Genomic DNA, 11197 nt, shown 5'->3' with positions numbered 1-11197 from the left:
ACCATGGAGTTTGCTGGAATTTCTTCTCTTTTGTGCAGCCTCTGGTCTGCAGTGGGACACTGCTTTTTTTTTTTTTTTTTTTTTTTTCTTCCTTTCCATCTTGTCATTCCTGACGTTCAAGGAAGGGGCAATGAGTCATCAGCCAACCCTGTTTGGCTTTTTCTGCTACTTTATCTTTTTCCTTGAACCAGTTTTTCAACTTCAAACTCTGGCTCTGCTGAGACATCGTGGGTGGGGCTTCGTCTTAAAGCCATAATATTTTGAATGACCCCTGGCTCTGAAAACCAGGTCCTTAAATGTTAGTAATTGAGGAGGTTATCCTCCAAAGAACTGTTCTTTTGACCCCTGAGTCACAAGTGGCTGGTTAAGAAGAATCTCTGTTTGCTTTCCTTTGGGGAGGAGGAAGTGACTGCGCTATATAAACCACAATACAGAAAGCAACCACCTAATCAGAACACAAATAGGGAGTAGGGGGAGGTAGGGGACAGCTCGAGTCTTGCTTCAGCGAATTACTCGATAAAGACTCTATTTTAACATTCATGCTTATAAAAGGAAATGGTTTCCTTTTCTGTTCTCTTTTTTTAAATGTTAGAAGCAGCCTAAACCATAGTTTCTTTCTTGCCTGGTATTGAGTGTGTGCCAAATCTACCCTAAACTGCACAGATGGAAAAAATTAGTCTATGTCTGTGGTACCTCTGGGGTTGAATATTTTTAGTACTTAAATCTTTAGCTTAAATTCTTTCTTCCAACACTCTGTTATTGTCACCCAGTGGACAAAGTCACTGAGAGAAAATTAACAATATCATGGGGTTTTTTTTTTTGTTTATCCCATATTATGTTAGCTTTCATGTATCCTGTAATCCTCAGAATAACCTTGGGAGTTATCTTTCCCAGTTTCCAAATTAAAGCAGAAAGTCTTAGTTCCAATACCCAGAGAGTTAGAAGAATCTAAATGTGAATATGGGTCTTCTCATCTTAGTTTGAGGGTCTCTCTGACTTTATAAGAGATCTGAAACAGACTTTTTCTTTTAGTACTAGGAATTGAACTCAAAAATTGAACTACTACTGAGCTACATCTCCAGTCCCCCTCCTCTCCTCTCCTTTTAAAAATTTTTTTTTTCATTTTTAAGTTCCCCAATTTGGCCTTAAACTTTGCATTCTCCTGTGTCACCCTCCCCAGTAGCTGGGATTACAAACCTATGCCACCATGCCCAGCTGAGAGCCATTTTTTGCCCTTCTCTGTGAAATTTAGGATGAATTTTCTTTGACTTTCAATCTCAAAACCCAGTTATTTTCATTAATTAATCAATTCACCAAATGTTTATTGAGGGCCTCCTATGGGCCAAACAGATGCCAGGGTTATAGAACAGAAACAAAGTTCCTGCTCTCATATGGAACTGATGTTCTGGTTAAAGGGAAAGAAAAAAGTGGGATAACATTTGTTAAGTGCTTGCTATGTGCCAGACCTTGTTCTAAACACTTCGCATGCAAACTCTAATTGATAGATAGTAGCTTATATCCATACCATAAAAATCAGGAAACTAAGGCAGGGACCAGTTAAAGAATTTTCCTAAGTTCATAGAAAGCATCACTACTTTATGATTTAGAAAAGCCACCATTAATTGGCTTAATGACTATGCTTCCTTTGTATTTTTCTGTGAAGTTGATTTCTGAAACAAAGTCAAGTTTTTCATCAACAATCTTCCTGCCAATGTCTTTCCTTCTTAGACCTTACACAATTTGTATTAATTTTAGATAGGAATAGCAAGAGACTTGGTTTACCTGTAAATGATAGGAATGCTAGTCTGATACACAATGGAAGAAGAACAATTGTGAAGAATTCTTAAGTCCCACATTTGTTATGCTTCTGTCTGGAAACAAACTCATTTTTACTAGTCCAGATTTTCATATTACATTTAGCTAAAGCTCACAAAAGAATAAATATCTACTCTTTAAGCTTTTTGCATTTCTCAAACAGTGAGTTAAATGACCACTTTTTGCAAATTTCGCTAGTCTCAGTTTTGCTTATAAGCTTGTATTTAAAAATCTATGTGGATTTCAGAAGCAGCCTTGCTTTAAATGAGCACTTGTGAATCTTCATAACAAGATTAGATATTTATTATGAAGAAACAAAAGAAATTATTGAATACATATTCAGATTTTGTATTTTGAGACTTGTGGACGAGTGGTCTAACAATTAATTAGCTCTCCCAAACATGGACAGCACTGAAGTTTGCCACCAGAATGCCTTCTACACCTCCGTTCACACAGATTACTTCCTCTGGAAAGGAGCCCATGGTAAAAGTAGGCATATGGGAATGATTCACTTGGAGAAAGTTGTACCCAGAATATCAAAACAGTTTTCTTTCTGTCTTTAGATCCTTGCCATGATTTTCCTACCCAGAGGAACCACCTGCTATTATGGTCAGGACACCTGAAAAGCTTTCTGTATATTGCAGGAGATTGCTCATTCGTGGGTAGATTTTCAGTAGTATTTTAAAAAATGATTCCTTAGGGGAAATATTCTTGGAGACTGGAACATTGCCTTGTCTTATCAAAATTGCTCTGTAGCCTTGTTCACAGATACCTTAAAACACTGAGCCACAGATGGAATTCAGTAGAAGACATACTGAGTTAATTTCCTTTGTGTGACATTACCCAGAGAAATCAAGCTGTCAGGACCCCGAGGAACAAACCTGCGAAGGGAGGTGGTGGCCAAAGCCATGGGAAGCAGGAATAATGGAAAGTTTGCCCATCAGGCATCTCTCCACTCTCCTAAATTCATCTTTTCTAATGAAAATGTATTAAAAATAAACAGAGTTAGCATATTTCAATTGCACTCATAAAGAGAAATAACAAAAACATGAATTTTTTTGGCATATGGAATGTCATACTCTAGGCTAATTGGACACCATCATTTCTAAATTATGTCTTTTCTTTATCAAAATTTTCTTGTGTGTGTCTTTTTTTGAAACAGGGTTTCATTATGTAGTTTGGGCTACCTTTAAACTCACCTTGTAGCTCAGGCTGGCCTTGAACTCAGAGATCCTCCTACCTCAGCCTCTCAAGTCCTAAAATTACAGGCATGTACCACCACATCCAGCTTTTATCAAACTTTAGTTTAACCATTTATTGCCATTTAATGAGCATCTCTTACATGTGTGCACTATTTTGGGTATTATGCAGAAAAAAAAAAAAGAAAGAAAGAAAGAAAGAAAGAAAGAAAGAAAGAAAGAAAAAAAGAAAGAAAGAAAGAAAAAACCCTTCTGTGTCTTCCCATATTAATTAGATAAAAAGCAATTTTTTTTCATTTCTCAGACTCCCTTGCAGCTAGGGATTCAGATATAATTTACTTTTTGCTAATTATATGCTCAGACATAATCTTGATTTTAGAACTAACTTAGGTAAGGGAAAGCAGGTTGATTGTACATTTATTACACATTTTACTAATCTGAAACATCTCTATGGTATGGCTCTGAAGCTGACAGATCTTGTAGCGACTTTCTGATGTCTAAATCATGATTAAGGTGATGTGTTCTTGAGCTAGAAAGTGGTGGGGGGCTTTTTTTATTCTAGCTTCTAGATTACAGAAGAAATATCAGTAATATTCTGGGAGCCATTTCTAGAGCCTATTCTTGATTCCTGCCCCTTCAGCTCTACAGCAGTCTTGCAAGCCCTAAATACATTGACATTTCGATTATCTGTTGCTATATCAGAAGAATCCCCCAAAACTTAGTTTGGCTAGGTAGGTATTCCTCTTGATCTAACCTAAACTCACATGTGTGATTATATTCAACCATCACTTATGCTGAGCTGGAAGGTCCTAGACGGCTTCACTAACATATTTGGGGTTGGGATAGGGAGGCCTCAGAGGTTGAGCCCTCCCTCTCTCTCCACATGGTCTTTTACAATTTCAGTAATCTAGGCTAAGTAACAGAAGGGTCCCCTCCACTCCTTTTGATGTGCCGGAGACTAAACCTAGAGCCTTTCACATACTAGGGAAGTACTCTACCACTGCGCTACACCCCTAACCATTTTAAACAATATATATATATATATATATATATATATATTGCCCAGGATGACCTTAAATTCACAATCTTCCTGCCTTGGACTACACTATAAGTGTATGACACTGTACCCAGGTGAACCTAAGCTTCTTCCTATGATTGCTGTCTTCTAAGAGGGCAAAAATGAGAGCTAGATCTGAAAGCCACAGAGCGTCACTTATGCCTCTTTTATTGGTTAAAGTTAATCAAATTCAACGCAGGGGGGAAAATAGACTGTCTCTTTATGAGAGTGGTGGCAAAAAGTTACATGGTGCGGGAAGGATTGCTGTAATGTCAACCTACCACAACTGTATTAAGTCCCATAAAGGGAAGACACCAGTCCTGCTGGGAAAAGGAAACAAGCATATAGGCCTAAAAATAGTGTCCACTCTCCAGCAGAGCTATAATCTACTTAAATACCCAGCTAGATGTCTGGTGGTAACACTGGATGAAGCAAAACCAAGAGCAAAGTCAACAGCTCTTTGTCCCTTAATTATAAGCGATGTGTGTATCTTTCATCTCTTGGGGAAATGAATGGTCATAATCTCCTTCAAGTTTTAGGGAGAGGTTAAAGGAAAGTTAGATAAAAGTCAATGCATAGTGCCTGTTTGTCATGGTTTAGGGTTTTTGCAAAGGGAACAGTACAATACAGGGCACATTTTGCAGATAATTTTATAATGAGTCACCCAAAGAATCACATACAAAGAGTGCAGGAAATCTGTCCACACACTAAAGACCAAAGAATTGAGCTGAGGGCCTGGATTGTAATATCCTGCATGAGTCCAGCTGAAAATCTAGGACTTATAACAATGCCTCCCACAAGTCCAGCTGGAGGCCTAGAGCCCACGACAATGTCTCATGCAGGCCCGCTTCACAGATCTGCCCTGGGAAGGCCCAAAGGTCAGTGGAGGGAGCTAGAAAGTCTATGCCAGGAGGATGAAGGATCTGAGCTAGCCGGCTGAGGGATCTGTACTAGAGCCAGGAAGCAATGCTCAAAGTAAGAGCTAGAGCTTCCCCAAAAAGTACCACAGCCATCCTCAGCAACAGTTGAGGTCCCAAAGCTCCTCCAGTAATGAGGAAAGCTTAGTTCCCATCAGGAAAGCCAATACAACAAGCTTCTTCAGGAAACTGAGCTGTACACCATCTTCCCCTCCAGAGCCAGGAAATGATGCCCAAATTGAGAACCAGAACTCCCCCAAAGTGAACCGTAGTCATTGTTCATAACAAGGTCCCAAGCTCCTTCAACAATATTAACCACTGAGTTCCTCAGGAAAGGTAGTATGACAAGCTCCTCTAGGTAATCAACAGCAGCCCCCAAGAAAACCAACAGCTCCAAACCACTTCTTCCAGCTCCCAATAGCCCTTTCTTCTTCTCCAGTTCTGCCTCTTATGTTGCTGACAACAATCCTCAGATGGGCCTCCCACACCCAGAACCATGCTAGTTCAGTTCAGCTGAGTGTAACAAGTTGACCACACTTTGGCAGTACACTACGTTGCTGTAGATTTTTACCCTCTTTTCTGTATAAATTAATGCTGATTAGACCACTGTAAAGGAAAATGACGATCTGTTTATATCATCACTGATATAAGACTGCACTGCATTTCTCAAATGTATAAATATGAAGGTAGTTTCACTTCAGTTAAGTGTATTTGATAAAATGCATTGGTTGCCTTCTCTCCTTTTGCAGCTCAGTGGTTGCAAGGCAGCTGAAGCTGTGGCTGCCACGTGCTGCATTAATGGTTGCACTGACTAAGCGCCAATTACTCTTGAGACTTTTCTAAGGTGTCTGGCACAGAGTTGAGCCTGATGTTAGATAGACTTCTACAGTCCAAGTGATAGCTGGTTTACTTATGTCATGCACTTCAATCAGCAGTGTGTTTCCTATTATAACAAGTCTTCACGCCCATTATAAAGCATTACTCAGACTCTGTATCCCTTCGCCCCCACTCTGATCACAGGAGCCCCAGCTTCTGGTCTCTGGTTAATAAGCAGTTCTGGTGAATCATCTCCCCTGGGATGGGGGCAGCCTTCCCACCAGATCCAGATCTTGGCCTCAGAGCCTATCTGGAGAGATGATAGAGTCCACGGGCTGAGGCAAAGGTAAAGTTGCTGTTCTGCTGGGTAGGGATCTCTGGCTGCCTTCCAGCAAGCAATTAATTCTCCTTGTTAGTGTGTGCTTCCATTTACAAATATTGAGGAATGTCTGTGCTTATATATTGCGCTCTCAACAAACTTTTCCAGTAACGTTTCAGATCTACTAATCATTAGCTGATTTTGCTGCCACCTTTGAAATAGTTGGCTGAATGTAATAGAACTTTGGTAGACTGAAAGTTGATCTAAAAGGTGACTAAGTCTTACTTGCTGTCTGATCTTGGGCCTTCACTTCAAGAGGGTTGAGAGATGTTTTCTGAGATGCCTTCAACTCGGACATTTGATAGATTAATTTTGTTTTGCAGGGAACTTCTTATTCACTTGCCAGAGATAACTATATTGTTGGCGATTGCTACTGTGACAAAGTACTATAAACTGGCTGGCTTGAAAACCAGAGATGCCACTCAGTCCAAAATCAAGGTGTTGGCAGGTGGGTTTCTCTTGAGGCAAGAATTTCTTTCTGTCCTCTTTTGTTTGTAGATAGCTTCCTTGTTTTCACATGGTGTTTTTCCTTTGTGCCTGTCTAACTCCAATTTCCCCTTTTTATCAAGATGTAACATTTTATTTTATTTTATTTTATTTTATTTATGTTTTGGTGGAACCGGGGATTGAACTCAGGCCCTTGAACTTGCCAGGGAAGCCCTTATTCCACTGAACCATCTCCCCGGCCCAAATTTTTATTTATTTATTTATTTATTTATTTATTATTTTTTTTTTCAGAACTGAGGATTGAACTCAGACCCTTGTGCTTGCCAGGGAAGAACCTATTCTACTGAGCCATCTCCCCAGCTCCAAGATGTAACATTTTAAATTACAGCTCATCTCACTGATCTCATCTTAATTTAATTACTCTAAAAAGACCCATCTCCAAATAAAGTCACATTCCTGAGTACTAGGGGTTTAGAATTTTTTTCATATGTATATGAAGGGGGACAAAATCCAAACCATAACAAAAATTAACTATCAAATATAAAGGAATAAAGAACAAAGATTTGACTGATTTTTAAGGCTGGTGACTGACAGGGACCTGGCAAGCTAACAAGTATAGATTGTTGAATTTACATCGCATCCCCTAATGCCTTAAATCCACACTGATACTAATCTTTATCTCTACATATGGATTTTGTGTAGCAGTCAGCTCTGAATCCTTTTGAAGCTGAAATTTTTAGCGTTGCCATGCATTACAATGATCTGTCATCTGTTTCTATAATTGAATCTAAAATTCCTTGAAAAAGAGTCCTATCACTATTTAACCAACTATTACTTAAAGGCATCCCCAAAGTGTCAAATAGGTAGGGCATTATTTAATTAAATGACCCCATCAATATTTGATTGTGATTAACCATCATAGAAAATAATTATGAGTGAAATAGGCTTTTCTTTAAAAAAAAGAAAAAAAGAAAAAATGTGTTTTTCTCTGCTAACATAAAACTACTGATTATATAATGCTATTTCTATTTTAAGAAGAAAGAAAAGGAATGCATTTGATTCTGTTGGCTCACACATACCCATTTGACTTTAGTGCGAATGCATGAAAGAGTTCAATGAATGTAACCAAGGGTAGATTGGATGTGTAACACAGTGTTGTCAATAAAAAAACAGAAGTCTAGATTAATCAGCAAAAGTACACCCTCCTCATAGCTATTCTCTTTCCAGGCTCTCTAGCCTGGCTAATCCACTAGGGGGAGCAAAGGACCAGGGATTAGCTGACCAAGAGCTCTCATAAAGGACTATGGACCAGTGCTGCAGCTGTTCCTTTTTAGCTATAAACCCAAGCCAAGAACGGGGTGGGGCGGGGGATGGTGGTGGAGGGAAAGAAATGGTGTGTGTTGCGGGGTTGGGATTGAAACTGCCCAAGATCAAATGTTTCCTGATCATTCAAATGGACAGTAGCCCAGAGAGTAAAGGAATCCAGACTTGCTGAACTGGGCACAATTACTCCACACACAGGGCACACCCATCTTGGACTCTTGTTTCCCTGGCACGGCTCTCACCGCATATTTCCTTTCCACGTTCATTGCTAGCAGATGGGATTTGGGGCAGACTTTTATCCAAGCTCCCGTAGTCCAAAGATCCTGTGCTTAGACCATACATCTCTTTTTTCCTGCTTGTTCCAGTCATTCCAAAGCTCTGCTATCAATGTGGTTTCTATCTAAATTATGTTCTTTGATTCTGGGCCCTTGGATTTGAACATTTCCTTCTTTGCAGTGTGATCTTGTCTTCCTTTCTGCACTTACAGATGGGTTAGCTGAGCAGGGGCCAGGAAATGGTCTGATTGTTGTTTGAAGAGCTGTAAGGTCTTTCCCCCTCAGCTCTCAGTCTGGTATGTTTGTCCTTTGTCTACCTTTGCATTTAAATGGCAGGTGTTAATCGTCCTGTGTCTTGATCCAAACCCACTATAGAATAATTATGCTCATGGAAGGCGCAGTTTGTCTGTTACAATCATCATTCCATAACACACACATTCAAACACTTGCAGAGGGAAATTTGATGAGGAAGTTGAGTTCTGAATCCAAAATTATTATTGTTTTTGGCCATGACTCTGGCTGGGATGGGTAATCTCCTGAAACATTGATTTTATTGTCTTTTTCCAATATTTTTTATTCTCCTTTGATCTAAGCAATTCTACAGGCCCTTAGCAATTTCTCATTTTAGAGTATGTTTTCTTTTTTTGAATGATCTTGATGTTGTTGAATAAAACCTTAACTCACTGAAGAGAGTAATATCCATAGATTTGAAGGCAAAATAGAGAAGGAAGGAGAAAATTTCCCAAGAAAGCAGTTTGTCATCCTGGTGTGGGAGCAGGGATAGGGCTACATGCTGTGACAGAAGAACTTTGAGCTAGACCAGCAGACATCTCTGGGGCAACCAGTATAGACCCATAAGGCCTAGGGCCTCTGGTGGGCTTTTGTGCCACATAGGACCTCTGTTCATCCCTTGGGAGGAGAGGAGCCCCGACAATGACTGGGGTCTGTCATTTTCTGTTGAGCAAACTGTATAGGGAATTGATCAGATTCAGTTTTATGTTGGACAGAGAAAATAAAGGAGTGAGGTGTTTCTTACACATCTGAGTTTGGTGTTCCGGTTTATGCTGACCACAGTATAATTAGGCTCTTTGTGTGTGTGTGGGGGGTGGGTATGACACTCTGCAGGACAGTGTAGTGTGGTGGTTAAGAGTAGATGTCTTTGGAACCAGACTCGCTGGGTTCAAATCTGAGCTCCGCCATGATTACACATAAATCCTTGGGTGAGTTCTACAGCCTCTCTCCTCTACCATGATCCTCTGTGCAGTAGGGATGACAGTACAAACATTACAAGAAGCTAATCAAATACTATGCACTAAGTGTTTAGAAAGTCAGCATCTCACGTACTCCCAAATTCAGTGACTAGAAGCCACTATTGTAGGTTTTGTATCATTATTATGACAGCTGAAATTTTAGTTTTCTAATAATATATAATATTTGTAAATGGTACAAAAGCTTTCAAATGATACCAATGGCAGATATGAGTATTCAAACCAAGCCATTAATTTCTGTATATTAAATGAATGAAATTAATAGCTACATATCTCTGTACCACCACCCCTTCATAATGGTTCTTTTTTGTTGCTTATTATTTTTGTTGTTGTTGTTCTTTGTTTTTTGAAACAGGTCCTTTCGATGTATTTCAGACTGGCTGTGGATTCATTATGTATCTCAGGCTGGCCTTGAACTCATGGCTATCCTCCTGCCTTAGCCTCATGAGTGCTGGGATTATAGAACATGCTATCATGCTCAGCAATATATTCTAGTTTGTTGGTGTATTTAACCAATCCTTTTTATGGGCATCTAAGTTTTTATGTTTTTGCTTTTACAAATAATATCTTGTGAAAATCTTTATTAATCCCATGCCTGGAAGACATGTGGGGTAAATTCCTACAAATGTGGAATAATTGAAACTTTGTGTGCTAAAATATTTGATAGATATAGCCCAATTGCCCCTCATACAGCAAAGCATACTTCTCTCCTTTATGCAAGAATACCAGTGAGGAGGTGATTCACTTTATAAAGATGTCTTAATTAGGGCTGGGGATATAACTCAGCAGCATAAGCACCTGCCTGGCAATTGCAAGGTCCTGAGTTCAATCCCTAGTACAGAAAAAAATCTTGTGTTAATTATCCTCATAATTTTTAGTTGCACATAAGGAGATTCAGCATTTTTTAAAAATATTTTTGAGTCCCATTTCTATTTTCTTTCCTGAGAGACAGTTCAGAAGTAAAACTAAAATAACTATCAGTTATATGAAGATCCTTTTAGTCTCATCAGGGAAAAAATATTTCTGCCATCCCGAGCAAGCCACCTGGCAGTCCCGCCACGCGAAGTACCCCGCATTCTTCGTGGCTGTCCCTCAAGTCTGCTGCACCAGAGCTAACAGGAGAAGAGCTTTGTTTCCCTCAGTGCGTTTGGCAGGAGATGATGCCCAGGAAGCAAAGGATGAAAATGACAAGATGCTTCCTTGGATACAGTAGTAAAGGCTGTCACTTGCTCAAAGAATTTGGAGAAACCAAGAGAGAGAGAAAAAAAAGCTTGAATAAATCTTTTGCATCCAAGATACCCCAGTGAGAACTTTCAGAAGCAAAAGAGGCAGAAAAATTCAAATTTTACAAAATGCCTGCATAATTTAAAAATTATTATCTTGGGCTGTTACACTCTTTACAGTTTTTCTGGGAAAGTGAAAAGGCTGTGAAACTACAATGGAACCATCAGATGTCACCACATCAAAGAACCTCAGGGAAGCAGAAGCTCAGTTCCCTGTGCTGCTCTCGTTGTCATCGGAAAGGAAGCGGCTCCAGGAGAGCGGTGCAGTCAGAGCTAATGGTGAGCCAAGCAAGAGGGAAAAGGATCAGAAGAGGCTGCTCTGTCTGACATGCAGTTTCTTTTCCAGGAAGGAAACATTGCTAACTTGGAAGCCAAATCCAAATTTAGAGGTTCAATTAATCTTCCACTTAAAAATTAC

The sequence above is a fragment of the Octodon degus genome, unplaced genomic scaffold (assembly GCF_000260255.1).
Source record: "Octodon degus isolate 3935 unplaced genomic scaffold, OctDeg1.0 scaffold00131, whole genome shotgun sequence".
Lineage (NCBI taxonomy): Eukaryota > Metazoa > Chordata > Mammalia > Rodentia > Octodontidae > Octodon > Octodon degus.
This window is presented reverse-complemented; position numbering follows the sequence as displayed.